The 16,123-nt window shown below is 40.0% G+C and overlaps 1 non-coding gene across 1 annotated transcript; it reads left to right on the top strand.

Moving 5' to 3' along the window:
• Positions 1–622: 622 nt before the first annotated feature.
• LOC121993339 lies at positions 623–729 on the top strand. Its single transcript, XR_006115200.1, has one exon. It is a non-coding gene; the product is annotated as a small nucleolar RNA R71 (small nucleolar RNA).
• Positions 730–16,123: the final 15,394 nt, after the last annotated feature.

Below are 16,123 nucleotides of genomic sequence, written 5' to 3' on the forward strand. Positions count from 1 at the left end.
CTTAAGCATTTTCTCCAATTTGGATAATTGATAGCCTTGAGTAGGTTGTTGTTGTTGATAACTTTGTTGTCTAGACTGGTAGCTTGGTCTTGCCCCCGTGGATGATCCTTGTTCTTGGTTGTTATGATAAGAAAAGTTTGGATGATTCTTCCAACCAGAGTTGTATGTGTTGGAGTATGGATTGTTCTACCTTTGATTATAACTCATGATGGTATCACACTGCTCAATTTGATTGACTTGTGCAAAGATGACTCCCAAGGGGCATGAGTCTTGAGCATGATTTGAACTTCGACATGTTTCACAAACACATACTATGGCATTGACCATGCTTGAATTTGTTCCCATATTTTTTCAGATTTTTGTTAAGAGCATCAATCTTTACAAACATCAAAATGATTGCATCTAAATCAAGTTTTCCTGATGCTTTAGTGGGTTTGCAGACGAATAACCTCCACATCTTTCTGATTCCCATTGATGATGGTTCTGTGCTACACTTTCAATTATATCTTTGGCTTCATCAAGACTTTTATTCATCAGTGACCCTCCAGCTGCAGAATCTAAGGACACTTTTGTATGGTAATTGATGTCATTATAAAATGTGTGCAATATTAACAATTTTTCAAGTCCATGGTGTGGGCATTATCTGAGCATATTATTAAATCTATCTCATGCTTCAAATAATGATTCAGAGTCTGATTGTCTGAAGTTTGCTATCAAATTTCTCATATTAGCAGTCTTGTTAGGGAGATAGAATTTGTTCAGAAATTGTTGCTCACATTGCTCCCAAGTGGATATGTTGTTGGCTGGTAAAGAATTTAACCACTGTTTGGCTCTATCTCTCAAATAAAATCCAAATAATAATAGTCTCACTACCTCTGCTAGAATACTATTCATTTTCATTGTACTGCAAATTTCAAGGTATTGATTCGGATCTTCATGTGATCCACCCTTGAATTGGTTCTATTGTACCATAATAATTATTGTAGGCTTTATCTCAAAATTGTTGACTTCAATGGGCGGTCTGGTGATGCTAGACCGAAGCTCTCATGCATATGGTGCTACGTAATCCTTCAATGGTTTGTTTGCCATGATTGAATGTCTTGTTCTACTTGATGTCTTTGCAAGATTTTTCTTCTATGAAAAGTTCTATCAATTTCAGGATCAAAAGGTAATAGATCTCCTATAAAGTTAGATCTGCGCATACAAGAACAAGATTCCAAATATTTTTTTATCACAGAAGTTTTCTTTTACTTGAAAGATAAAAACAAAACTGAAGTATTGAAAATGTAAAATGCCGAATTTGAGTTGCAGAAAGAAAAATTACAAAAAGAAGAAATAAGGAAATGCAATATAAAATTGTAAAAATAAAATAAAATTTCTAAGACTAGTTAAAAGTTAGTAATAGGAAGAAAAAAGAATGTTTAATCAAACTCAAATGATTATCTTTAATGTTATAAGCATAGTCCCCAGCAACGACGTCAAAAACTTATTATGCAATCGTAAGTGCATGGTTTCATCGTCAGTAATAAAGATTATCAATCCCACAGGGACTAACTATAAATACTAGAGATGTCTCACGACGAATTAGCTAAACAATTGACAAATGTAGTGAATGTACTAGTAAAGTAACTAGAAATAGAAACAGAAAAGTAAATGAAGGAACTTGGTTTTTATGAGTGTTCTAAGAGTTCGATTTCATTGTGATATTTATCGATGTAATATGGTTCACCAATTCATATCCTTAATTAACATGCATTTGTAGGAAGTTGTCGGTTTTCTCCTGCAGAAGACACACTACAACAAAAAAGACTTTTCGCAGCGCGCAAATTCACTTTCCGCAGCGCGCATTGCGCGCTGCACAATTAAAAGCTGTTGAAAGTCATAAATTATCCGCGGCGTGCTTTGCGCGCTGCGGAAAATATTTTCCGCAGCGCGCAATGCATGCCGCGGAAAATATTATCCGCGGCATGCGTTGCGCGCTGTGGATAATATTATCCGCGGCATGTGTTGCATGCTGCGGATAATCTTTTCCGCAGCGCGCAACGTACGCTGTTGATGGTCTTAACTATATTAAAAAAAATTAATTTGACGAAAATAATAAATCAAAATTTTACAACAAATTTAGTGCAAATCAAATCCATGCAAAATTAATAAAAGACATAATTTTTCATTATACCAATAAACTCTAAAGATCTAAAACAAGATACGAAATCTTTAACAAACTAGCAATTACATAACAATTAAACTTATAATCCACACAAATTAGTAAAATATGTATCAATTACACAATACTATAAATTTAGACAACCATGCGACCGTGCTTCTTATTACATCATCGAGAAACTGCATTTCATCATTTGGTCGAATTAGGTCCACCTCTTCTGTGCTAGTCAGTTAAGTCAATGGGATGCCTTGGCTGATTTTGGCAAGAGTATAGAAAATTATGAAATTCTTCTTTATTGCCTGTGGAAGGTTCCTGACTGGACTTATTTGAAAGAGTGTGTGATTTCTAAGGCTCAAGTAGAGGAGACCCCTAAGTATCGTCTAGTTCAAGCCTTTTTTTCTCTTCATGACATAAATGCTAGTGGTGCCAGTGAAGCTGAAAACATCGTGGCCAAAGGAGTTGACCTTGCATTGGAGCAATGGTGGCAGTTGCCTGAATTTTCTGTTCAGTCTCGAACACCTCTGTTGCAGCAGTTTCAGCAATTAGTAGAGGTTCAAGAATCTGCAAGAATACTTTTGGACATTGCAAATGGGAACAAACAATTAGTATCATGATAAGGCTTGGAATGTTAATAAACTTGCTCATGTAGCTCGTAAGCAAGGGCTCTATGATGTATGTGTAAAAATCCTGGACAAGATGCACGGTCATTCTACAATGGAAGTGCAGGTAATTTTTGCTAATGTATGTTATGATATTCCATACTTATCTCTTTTAGTGTCAAACTCTCTTTGTTTAATTTTTTAGGAAGCATTTGTCAAGATAAGAGAGCAAGCAAAGGCTTACTTGGAAACAAGAGGAGAATTAATCAATGGTCTTAATTTGATCAATAATACTAATCTTGAATATTTTCCTATAAAACACAAAGCAGAAATATTTCGCATCAAGGTGATTTTTTATTAAAAATGAATGACTCTGAGAATGTTAATCCTTATATAAGTGATATGCCTCTCTATATTCATACTCTTTCTGAACTCCTCCTGAACTACCTTCACCTTGAGATTGTGAGTTATAAGTTTCACCATGGAAGACCCAAATAATATAAAAAGGATCAAACCCCTTAATAATTAAGTGGTCGTACACTTGGTCAAATTTCATATACTTTTTATTTTTACAACGCTTGCAAGGACATAAGATTACTTCACATGTTTTTGCATAGTTCCTAGCTCGTGTAATAAATTTTTGTACCCCTTCTTCATATTCGGGTGCAAGCCTTGAAGGCATATGCATCCATTCCTTATCCATTTCGTGAATAAACCTTTTTCATTTGTGTGAAATAATTATGAGATTTTATCAAAATATATTTGTATAAGAAAATACCACATAATAAATAAAAAAAACTTAAATATAAAAAAATTGATTTCTACATCATTATATTTTAAACAAATAAATATTCCTAGCCATGTCAAAGTATTATTCACACACTTGAAAGAATGATAATTTATTTTTTTTCCTTTTTTAGTTTAATATATTTAATCATTATTTTTGCGTTCATTCATTCTTGTTACCCGTATCAATCATTGTCTCGAATGATATACTAGTGTCAAAAGATCAAACAAAATATATCAATGCCAAAAACTAAATAATGTGCATTTCATGTAGAGCAAGGGTGACATAACTAATAGAATTGTATTAATATATTCATGTAACACACAAGATCAGTACTCAATTCTAATTCTAAGCTAATCAACCTGCATTTCAGTCAATTCTATGCATGTAACACATAAGATGTAGAGCAAGGGTGACAACAAATCGAAGCATTAAGCAATCAAAACTATAAAAAACTTTTACTTAGATCGTTCACAAAAAGAGGATGTGAAATTGTTATTATTAATCCAACTCCTCCACCACACTATAGAATTAATCATCCCTAACCGATTCTGTTAAATGAGAGCATTTAAAAATATTTGATCCATTTCTAAAATGAGCATTTAAGTGTACAACAATCAAAGTCAAACAAAGTTCACAAAAAGTGAAAGCATCAAACATTGTCACCCAAATAAGTTTAGGGACTTAGAGATTAGGGTTACCTTTGGCTTTGAGTTTTTGACTTGATGCAGAGTGTGGAGTGGTTAGTAGAGGGCTTGCTTACTCTTGCTGTGGTCCTACGATACGGAGTGATGGACATATTGCGGCAGACGACGACGAGTGCGGAGAGACAGAGTGGAGTCGTGCAGCCGGCGATGGTCAGTGTGGAGAGGCATAAAGGAGTCCTACGGCCGGTGGCGGTGAATGCGGAGAGGTAGAGAGGAGTCCGGCGACGGTAGTGAAGAGAGGCGGAGAGCTGTTCTAGATTGCGACGATGGCTTCGGGCGGCTTCGACTTATTTTTTTAACCTAATACAATTCGTGCGTTCTTTTGATTTTAATGGTATTTTTTTTATTTAGTTATTACATTTTTGTTTTACTTTAATTTTTCTTTACTTTTTTTTTAACCAACGATTACTTACATTTTTAATCAATGTGTTTTTTTATTTAATTTTTTTAAAGATAATTTTATTTTATTATTATTACATTTTTTTTACTTTAATTTTTCTTTACTTATTTTTTAACCAACGATAACTTACGTTTCCTTTCTTTTTTTTTTTTAAAAAAAGATAACTTCATTTTATTATTGCCTTTTCTTATTTTTTTATTAAAACTAATTGCAGCATGCTACATGGTGTTGATAATAAATAAAAGAATTCGCAGCGTGCCTATTTTTTACGCCGTTATTGTTATTAAATATTTATAGTATTAACAGCATACTTTTAATGTGCGTCGTCAATATCTAGATGTAATTTTCTTTCTTCTTCAGGGTTATACTATTAACAGCGCGCATCAACATGCACGCCGTTAATAATACTATTAACGGCGTGCTTTTAATGTGTGCTGTTAATAGCAAGCTGCGAAAAGTTATTTTTGTTGTAGTGACAATCGACATAGGACCTTGATCTACACCACAACCGAATAAATAGATATGATCCCTATGAAGTCCATTAGCGGGACTGCATGTCACAAGCACCCCTTGATCATACAACATAGAAACACTTCTCTACTCAATTCACGTAATGATGTAGGATTAAGTACATTCAACCATCCCACCTCCTTATAGAGACTTGCTTCACCTTTCAAGGAGACACCCCAGATGTCCGTTAGCGGGACTGCCTGTTACGAGCGTCCCTCGATCATATGATGTAGGGTATCCTTTTACAAGATCCACAAGCATTACAAACATTCAATCAAACATGGTAATTAGGTCCAAACACATGAATCCACACAAGATCAAATAGATACAACACATGCTAACATCATCAAGATAGGAAATTGGCATATCCATGAGATCTTACATCAAATCACACCACAAATACTCCCTTAGTCCTAGAACAATGGATCTACTCCATAGCAAAAAGATAAAGATCTAAAGACAAGAAGATTATAAGAATTTCAATCCCAATCTAGAGAAAAGAGAATAGAAAAGCTTATCTAGTGTCGATGAGTGATCTTTGGAACCTGATATGGGTTAGGTTTCATGGGTCCCCGATAAGGAAGGGAAAGGAGATAACCAAATGGGGAAGACAGACCGATATCGGTCGGCATATGTTTCCAAGAAGGAAAGTCAATATCGGCCGGGATACACCTTTAAGGAGGAAGGCCAATATCGGCCGGGATATACCTCCAAAGAGGTAGACCCATATCGATCCGCATATACCTCCAAGAAGGAAGGCCAATATCGGCCGGGATACGCCTTTAAGGAGGAAGGCCAATATCGACCGGGATATACCTCCAAAGAGATAGACCCATATCGGTCTGCATATACCTCAAAGGAGGTAAGTCAATATCGGCCGGGATATAGTTCAGAGAAGGTAGACCAATATCGGTCGGGATATACCTCAAAGGAGGTAGGCCAATATCCATCGAGATATACTTTCAGGAAGGAAGACCAATATCGGTTGAGATATGCCTCCAAGGAGGCAGACTCACATCGATCAGCATATACCTCAAAGGAGGTAGGCTAAAATCGACCGGGATATACCTCAAAGGAGGTAGACCAATATCGATCGAGACATACTTTCAGGAAGGAAGACTAATATCGACTGGGATGTGCCTCCAAGGAGGCAGACCCACATCGATCAGCATATACCTCAAAGGAGGTAGACCGATATCGGCCGAGATATGCCTCCAAGAAGGAAGGCCAATATCGGCCGGGATACGCCTTCTGAAAGGAAGACCAATATCGGTCGGGATACGCTTTCAGGAAGGAAGACCAATATTGGTCGGGATATGCCTCCAAGGGGGCAGACCCACATCGATCGGCATACACCTCAAAGGAGGTAGGCTAATATCGACCGGGATATACCTCAAAGGAGGTAGGCCAATATCGATCGAGACATACTTTCAGGAAGGAAGACTAATATCGGCCGGGATGTGCCTCCAAGGAGGCGGACCCACATCGATCAGGATATACCTCAAAGGAGGTAAGCCAATAGGGGTTGAGACATACCTTTAAGAAAGAAAACCAGATACCGGTTAAGTTGAATAATACCTGGAAAAGATACTTGATGAAAATTACATACTTGATAAAACATAGCCCCACGCTAGCTGGAATAATGAACGTAAAGGAGCACGAACGGGCATTGCCCAAGGAGCCTCATGAGAGGTAATAGTAATTGATCAAACGTAATTAAGCTTAACCCCGATCAACACAAGAAACATTAGTATATTAAGCTATCTTTGATGTAGCAAAAACAGTAGGGGTGAGTAGGAAGGATAGAAACACTTTGAAAAAGAACTTGTAAGATAAAAGAGAAGTAATATTTAGAATAGTTCCTGAAGATATTTGCAGTATATGATTGTATAGCCAGTGTTATATATTTTAGCGGGAAATGTGTTTTTAGACCATTTTGCAGGTGCTAGACGACAAAGAAGGTACATCTGGGGTACGAAGAAGATTCTTTAAAAAGTCATTTACCACAAGTACACAGCTTACGCCATCTCATAACAAACTCTAATAAACCGGGGTCCACTTCATGACTACGGAGGTTATATGAAGTGGTATAAAAAGGGGAATCCTCTCCGTTGGCTAGGTAAGTTCACATCATTGCACACATTCATAACCCTAATTTTTCTACTGTTCATCTTCTTCCTCTTCCTTCCACACCAAGAGAGATCACTAACTTGAGCATCGGAGGGCCTAGCCAGGGATTCCCACCCCGGTCTTAGGTCACTGACAGTAGTGTTGGTTGGTCTCTTGTGCGCAGGAAGCCTTGGGAGCTCCGAATCTGGGTGTTTTTCGATCGGATTTCTTCATCGCCATTGGTATCTTGCATCGAGAGGACACTCTTGTGGCTTCATCTTCTTGGATCCGCTTTAGGTTTCTCGGATCGGCATTCCATAGGTATTATTCTCCATCAGCAGTAGGTTTTTTCTCCCGGCTCTCTGTTTTGTCCAGCTTCTCTGACAGGATCAAATTTGACGCCGTTTGTGGGAACTTCACCTGAATTTGAGACTACAAGATGGAAGAGGCCGGAAAATCAAACCTACTCACCATTAGTCGTGAGGATCTGGATTTTCTCATCAATTCTCATGTACAAAAAGCCTTACAACAACAACAACAACAACTTCAAGCTCACACTGGAGCTACTCTACCAATAGCTCATAATCCAACGGTTTCGACTACTGAGCATCGGAAAGGAAAAGCGCCAGAGGAGGAAGAACATGCGTATTTTCCCCCAGTGGTCATTTCTCCGACAAGACGTCCACGAGCCTTTCTTCGCACTCCCATGGAGCAAGGGGGTCGGAGGCCTGTGTTTCAGGAATCCTCTGGTGAAGCACCAGACAGAGAAAAGCGTAAGATCAAAATGATGACTAGTGATAGCTCACCAGAAAAGGTTATCTCTCCATTCTCTCAAAGTGTACTGGATGATCCGCTTCCTAAGCGGTATCAAAATCTTTAGATCGACGAGTACACTGGAACGACAGATCCAGAAGATCATCTATTGAAATTTGAGAATGTAGCATTATTACAACAATTCTCTGATGGGGTGAAATGTCGGATGTTTCTTACTACTCTCGGAGGAGCCGCACAACGCTGGTTCAAGAGACTGCCAGAGAAGTCTATCCGAAAATTCAAAGACTTCAAGAAAGTTTTTCTGCACCATTTTTCCAGCAACAAGAGATATCATAAGACTCCTTGGAATCTATTCTCAATTAAGCAGGCATCCAAAGAGTCCATCCGAGCCTACATCAAAAGGTTCAATCAGGTAGCTATCGATGTACCTAATACTACCACAGAAATCTTAGTGAGCACTTTTTCTCAAGGTTTAAATGATAATGATTTCTTTAAAGATTTAGTAAGAAATCCTCCTGTTAATTTTGATTCCTTGATTGAGCGTGTTACTGAATTCATTAATGTGGAAGAAGCTCAAGTTGCCCGTAGGAAGGAGGACATTACTTCTTCTCCTATCCAGGTTAAGGAGAAAGTTCCTACCTCTGTTCCTCCACCAAGAGGGCCTAGAGCGACTCATCCGCCTCACCGTCAACCAGAATATCGCCCACAAGCAGTACAACACGTGGAGATACAACCAGAGGCACCAAGAAGATGATGCACTTATTATAAAACTAGCAGTCATCATACTGAAGACTGTTTTGTTTTAAGAAATAAACGGGCTAATAGGGAGCGTTATCAGAGGCAAAATTATTATCGGCAGCAATACCCCAGACAGCAGAGTCCGCTCAAGTTGGAATATTGCCCGGTCGAGCCTCGGCAAGAGGCATTGCCTGTTGATACAGTCTGACCTGGCTATTGTTTTGATGTTGATACTGATTTAAGTTTGTATCAGATGTTAATTGAACTCGGATTGATTACTGATCAAGGTTGATCATGTGGACGGGAAAAGTCCAAGTTGGAAACTTGGCACGCGAAGTCGGAGAGGGCTCGGTAGCTCGTTCTCCAGACTAGGTCGGAGAGGGCTCGGTAGCTCATTCTCCGGACCAGGTCAGAGAGGGCTCGGTAGCTCGTTCTCTGGACTAGACGAAGTCGGAGAGGGCTCGGCAGCTCGTTCTCCGGACTAGGTCAGAGAGGGCTCGGGAGCTCGTTCTCTGGACCGGATTAGGTCAGAGAGGGCTCGGTAGCTCGTTCTCCGGACCAGTCCGAGAGGGCCGAGCTCGCTCGACTGCACGAAGCCCGAGAGGGCTCGGGAGCTCGTTCTCCTGACCAGGTCGAGAGGGCTCGGAGCTCGCTCGGACCGAATTAGGTCGAGAGGGCCCAGCTCGCTCTCGACCAATCTAGTATCACATAGGCGTTGGATGTCAACGGACCGATCCAATGATACTTTGATAACTGATCGGTCCGTCCGATCTAGAGACTTCTCTCGATCGGTCCGGTGACCGATCGTGAAGCACTCGAGCACATCGAGGTAACTGATCGGTCGATCGAAGCACCCGCAGCACATCGAGTAATCGATCGGCCAGACCGATCGTGATAATATCGCGGAAGGGAGTTGGATCGGCCCATGGACCGATCCATCCAATCGATCCGCCGTCACGACCGATCGGTTAGCCGCACCGATCAGCCGTTGTCCGATCGGTCCAGGTCTCGTGATCGGTCTGCTGACCGATCCACAGTTAAGTTCATTGTGCATGCGCTTTCTCTGATGTTTTCTGATTCGCACTTATTTTTGCCCATCCTTGTTTAACCTTCTGCTGTGAGTCTTTTGAAGATGCAGTTTGCAGATACCATACCAGTGCTTAGTTTCAAATTAAGCCTCATCAAAGGAATGAGACAAAGGATCTTTCCACTGTTTTCTCTGCGTCAAATGCATTTGAAGCAGCAACGGCTACAGGTTGCGATTGGCTGTATTTCTGGCAGTGATCAGGCGGCGATTGGCTTAACTCCTGGTGATTGGTTCGAGCTCAGAGGCACCAGTGAAGACCGTGGTTCTATTGGTGTGAGCTCAGAGAATCAGAAGAGGAAGAGAAGCGATTGGCGACGCCGTAGCTTGCAGCAGGGATTCGATGCAGGTTGGCAGCGATCCGGTGCAGGCTGTTCGAGCAGAGACATAAGAAGCAGTGTATGATGGAAAGATGAAAGAACAAGCAAGCAAGAAAGTGAAAAAGTTTGGTTGATCGTTCTTGAGCTCTCGTGTGAAAAACTGCGATCTGTGAGTTCCTGTTTCCACTGATCCTCGCGTGGTTGTATGCATTAGTTCATTCTTCTTTGCCACCGAGCTCTGTAAGTCTTGTGCTTTAACATATATATTTCTTGAGACTTTGTGGAGAGGTTACTCCACCGAGAAGGAGAGTTTCATTAGCCGGAGTCATCCGGGGTGTGATCTACCGAAGATCAAGGGCTCGTCCACCTTACGGACACGCCGAGGAGTAGGGGCAAGTTATCCCCGAACCTCGTAAATCAGTGTGTTAGTGTGATTGTTTCCTTCTTGTTTTAGTTTTCTAATTCCGCTGTGCTAACAAGTTTTTTGTAGAAATTTGTGTTTAAGTTTTTAAGAGGCTATTCACCCCCCTTCTAGCCATCTAAGATCCCAACAAGTGGTATCAGAGCCTGGTGCTCTTCATCTGGACTAACATCCTAAGGAGCAAGAAGATGGCCATGAAGGAAGGATTCAGCACCAACAGACCACCCTTCTTCGATGGAGCAGATTTCCAGTATTGGAAGAGCCGCATGGAGTATTACCTCAAGACTGATATCTCCATGTGGTTCTCGGTCAAGGAAGGATTCACACCACCGAAGGACGAAGAAGGTAAGGAACTCGATTCATCAAGGTGGTCTACCGAACAAACTCGTAAAGGGCAAGCCGATGCCAAGGCGGTAGTCACTTTACAATGTGGGATTGCCAAGGACCAACTCGTCAAGGTAGGTCCATTCTTGAGTGCAAAAGATTTATGGAACAAGCTTATCGAGCTCCAAGAAGGAACTCGAGATTCTCGGATAGTCAAGAGGGACCTATTCTTGAATCAACTACAAAATCTCACCATGAAGGAAAACGAAACGGTAAGTGAACTACATGGGAGGTTCAAGGAAATCATCAATGGTTTACATTCCGTAGATGAACGCGTGGAGAATCGCGATCTAGTAAGGTACGCTCTTAAATCCTTTCCAAGGAATGCCTTGTGGTGATCTATGGTAGATGCCTACAAGGTTTCCAAGGATCTTTCCATTGTTAAATTAGACGAATTCTTTTGTGAAATGGAACTTCATGAACTTGCTAACAAAGGTCAAAGGGAGAAAGGTATAGCTTTGGTTGCAGGAGAAAAGAGCAAGGATGGGAGAAGAAAGAAAGAAAAGAAGAAGGAGAAAGAGATTCCTTTATCTTCATCCTCCTCCGAGTCCGATGATGAAGGTGGATCATTATCAAGCGAGATGGCAAATTTTGTGAGGAGGATCATGAGAAGAAGCAGGAGATACAAAGGTAAAACTGTAGATCAAAATATTGATAAGTCTAACGTTACTTGTTATGAGTGTAGCAAGAAAGGTCACTACCAGAGTGAGTGTCCAAAACTCAAGAAGGAGGAACGGGCCAAGAAGAAGGAGGAAAGGGCCAAGAAAAAGAAAGCCCTCAAAGCCACATGGGATGAGTCTTCCTCAAGCTCATCGGAGGAGGAAGAGAAGAAGGAGAAGAGTACTCGGCAATTGGCACTCATGGCAAGGGAGGAGTCCGAGTCCGAGAGTGATGACTCAAGCACTTCAGCCGCGGCTTCATCATCTTCGGATGATGAAGAGGTAACCTCTTCTCACTTAGAAAAATGTTATAAGACTATTACACATTTGTCTACCTTGCTTAAAAAATCAAAAACAGAAAATAAATCATTAAAAGAAGAAGTAGAAAACTTGAGAGCTCTTAGGGAAGATGAGGTTGATGACCTACATCTAGAGCTCCTTGAGGATGAGAACAAGGCCTTGAAGGGTGAGGTTGAGAAACTCAAGAAAATGCTTGAGAAATTTTCAACTAGCTCTAAGACCCTAAACATGATTCTAAATGCCCAAAGGGCGGTCTACAACAAGGCTGGATTAGGATACCAACCTAAGGAGTCTAGCTTTATTTCTTTAGTGTCAAGAACCCAATTTCATAGATCGCATGTTTCTAGGGTTCATGAGACTAGGAAGAAGGTAACAAAGGCATGGGTGCCTAAGTCTTTCATTGTAGATGCATTAGGTCCCAAGATTTGGGTACCTAAAACATCTATCTTTCGTGTCTTGTAGGCATTGGTAAAGGGGGAGCGTCTATCAACTTGGTTTGTTGATAGTGGATGCTCCAAGCACATGACCGGGGACAAGTCACTATTTTCTACCATTCAAAACAAAAATAGAGGTAATGTGTCATTTGGTAACAATGGTAGTCTTAAGGTTATAGGAGTTGGAGACATTCATATATCCGAATGCCTCCAAATCAAGAATGTCCTTCTAGTCAAGGGGATGACTTTTAATCTCCTAAGTGTCAGTCAATTGTGTGATACGGGTTACACAATTGAGTTTCATTCGAGTCAATGTCTAGTCAAAAACATTGACACACTTGACACGGTACTAGTAGGCACAAGGGTAGATAACATTTATCAGGTTTCTTTTAAAAGTGCTACTAATGCTCTTGCTAAGTGTTTCATGTCAAAAGAAGAAGAATCGTGGCTTTGGCATAGGAGGTTGGCTCATGTGAACATGAAGAATATCCGGAAGCTGGTCAACAAAGGGTTAGTGCGAGGCTTACCAAGCATCAAGTACCAAAAGACCAAATTGTGTGATGCATGTCAAAAGGGTAAGCAAACAAAAGCAACTCATAAAGGTAAAAGCGCTGTAAGTACCTCTACTGTTTTAGATTTACTGCATATGGACTTGTTTGATTGTAGTAGTGTCATTTCTTTGAATGGTAGTAGATACTGCTTAGTGATTATTGATGATTTTACTAGATATACATGGACTTTCTTTTTGAAAAATAAGGATCAAACCATAGATATTTTTATTTCTTTTTGTAGAAGAACTGAAAATGAAAAATCAACAACAATTAAAACCATTAGAAGTGATCATGGTGGGGAATTTCAAAATCATAGGTTTTTAGAATTCTGTCAAGAAAAGGGATATAGGCATGAGTTCTCTACTCCAAGGACCCCACAGCAAAATGGGGTTGCGGAGAGAAAGAACCGAGTCTTACAAGAGGCTGCACGAAGTATGCTCAATGAGTACTCACTACCGAGTTACTTGTGGGTTGAAGCTGTGAATACAGCTTGCTATGTGCAAAACCGAGTCCTGATACATAGGTTTTTAGGAAAAAATCCTCATGAACTTTGGTTTGGAAAACCCCCTACAATTAAACATCTTAGGGTGTTTGGTTGTAAGGTGTTTATTTTGAACACCAAGGACCATCTTGGAAAATTTTCGGCCAAGGCTGATAAAGGGATACTGGTCGGGTACTCGCTCACCAGCAAAGCCTATTGAGTCTACAACAATAGGACTAAATTGATTGAAGAGTCCTCTGATGTAGCGTTTGAAGAAATCCCTAACTTTAATGATCAATCAAGGGATGTAGGAGAAATTTAATTTGAACTTAGAAGACTAAGTTTGAATGATCGAAACATAGAAAGAGTCGAAGTTGACTCTGATGATGGTGAGCAAAGGCAACAAAGAACTCAATCTGATTCTTTGCCTGATATTGAGTCCTTGCCTGTGCCTAGTGAGACCATTCATGAGGCACCACCAACACCAAGACAATCTAGGATAGTCACTAGTCATCCCCAAGACCAAATTGTGGGAGACATCCAACAAGGGGTTAGGACTAGGTCATTCTTTAGAAATGAGTCTAATGAAGTCGCATTGATTTCAGAGATTGAACCAAAATTAGTTGATGAGGCATTGCGCGATCCAGATTGGATCATAGCTATGCAAGATGAGTTAGGTCAATTTGAAAGGAGCCAAGTGTGGGACTTAGTTCCTAGACCTAAGAAGACCACCATTTTTGGAACTAAATGGGTCTTCAAAAATAAGTTAAATCAAAAGGGAGAAGTTGTAAGAAACAAGGCAAGACTTGTAGCCAAGGGCTATAGTCAAGTCGAAGGTCTCGATTATGATGAGACTTATGCTCCCGTGGCACGATTAGAGTCCATTCGTTTAATGCTAGCTTTTGCTGCACATAGAGGTTTCAAGCTCTATCAAATGGACGTTAAATCGGCCTTCTTAAACGGATTCATCAAAGAAGAGGTCTATGTTGAACAACCACCAGGGTTTGTGAATACCGAAGCTCCAAACCACGTGTACAAGCTCAAGAAAGCTCTTTATGGGCTTAAACAAGCACCACGAGCTTGGTACGAAAGGTTGTCAACATATTTACTAGAAAAGGATTTTGTAAGAAGCCAAATAGACCCAACACTATTTCTGCGTAGAGATGGTGAAAATATTTTTGTAGCCCAAGTGTATGTCGATGACATAATTTGTGGCTCAAATAACAAGGACTATTTGAATGAATTTATCACTCACATGGAGAGTGAGTTTGAGATGAGTTTGGTGGGAGAATTGACTTTCTTCCTTGGACTTAAAATCAAACAAACTCGAGATGACATTTATGTCCATCAAACAAAATATACTCAAGAGATGCTCAAGAAATTCAAAATGAGTGACTCTAAGGAAGTATCCACTCCAATGGCGACAAACACTCGCCTTGACAATGATGAGAGTGGAAAACCAGTTGATCTAACGCAATATAGAAGCATGATTGGTAGTCTTCTATATCTCACAGCTAGTAGGTCGGACATACTTTTTGCTGTGGGCATGTGCGCTAGATATCAAGTTTGTGCCAAGGAATCTCATTTAGTTACAGTTAAGAGAATTCTGAGATACCTTAAGGGCACAATTAGAGTAGGTCTTTGGTACCCTCGTACTGAGTCTTTTGACTTGATAGGTTATACCGACTCCGATTATGCTGGGTGCAAATTGGATCGGAAAAGCACTAGTGGGGGTTGCCAATTCTTAGGATCATCATTGGTTAGTTGGTCAAGTCGGAAGCAACATTGTGTTGCCCTCTCCACAACCGAGGCTGAATACATTGCCATGGGAGAGAGTGTATCACAATTGTTGTGGATGATTCATACTCTAGAAGATTATGGACTTTCGTATAAGGGAGTGCAAGTGTTGTGTGACAACATTAGCACAATAAACCTAACGAAAAATCCAGTCCATCATTCAAGGACCAAACACATTGAAGTGCGTCATCACTTCATTAGAGATCACGTAGCTAGGGGAGACATTGCACTCACATATGTTGAGTCAAAGTCAAACCTAGCCGATATTTTCACCAAACCCCTTCCGGAAAATGAATTTAGTCATTTAAGGAGGGAATTGGGAATGTGTTTGTCTCAATAAGTCATTTTGACCACATCATGATCAATAAGGACCATTAAAATGACAAGAGAAATTGGGAAATTAATTTGGGCAAGTTGGGAACATCTCACACAAACTATAAGGTTTAACAAAATATTTTTGTTTGCTAGAAATGGGGTGAGATGCTAGGATCAACCAAATTATTCAAAATGTATCATGCATCTCTTGAATAATTAGGTTGAAGAGACATAAATTGAGTATGGGGAATGTCATTACATAATTCATGTGTATTTGGCTCCTAGATCTTACTCATATATTCCAACCAAGGAATCTTGGTTGGACCTGTGTCTAGAAATCATCTAACCTTGTTGATGTGTTGATTGATACCTTCTTGATTTTGATTGAAAATAGGACAAGTTGGTGAAGAAATTTTGACATATTTTGACAAACTTGTAACTAATCATAGCAAGGATATATTTTGAACCGATAGCCTGAGTCAGATTGATTACCTTGGTTCACTATAGATCATAGTTTCAGCAAACAAACAGAACAAACTTCTCTGGTTTTGAAACTTTGAGAATCAACACATTTGTCTTGAAGTGTCTA

The sequence above is a fragment of the Zingiber officinale genome, chromosome 6B (assembly GCF_018446385.1).
Source record: "Zingiber officinale cultivar Zhangliang chromosome 6B, Zo_v1.1, whole genome shotgun sequence".
In the NCBI taxonomy this organism is placed as follows: domain Eukaryota; kingdom Viridiplantae; phylum Streptophyta; class Magnoliopsida; order Zingiberales; family Zingiberaceae; genus Zingiber; species Zingiber officinale.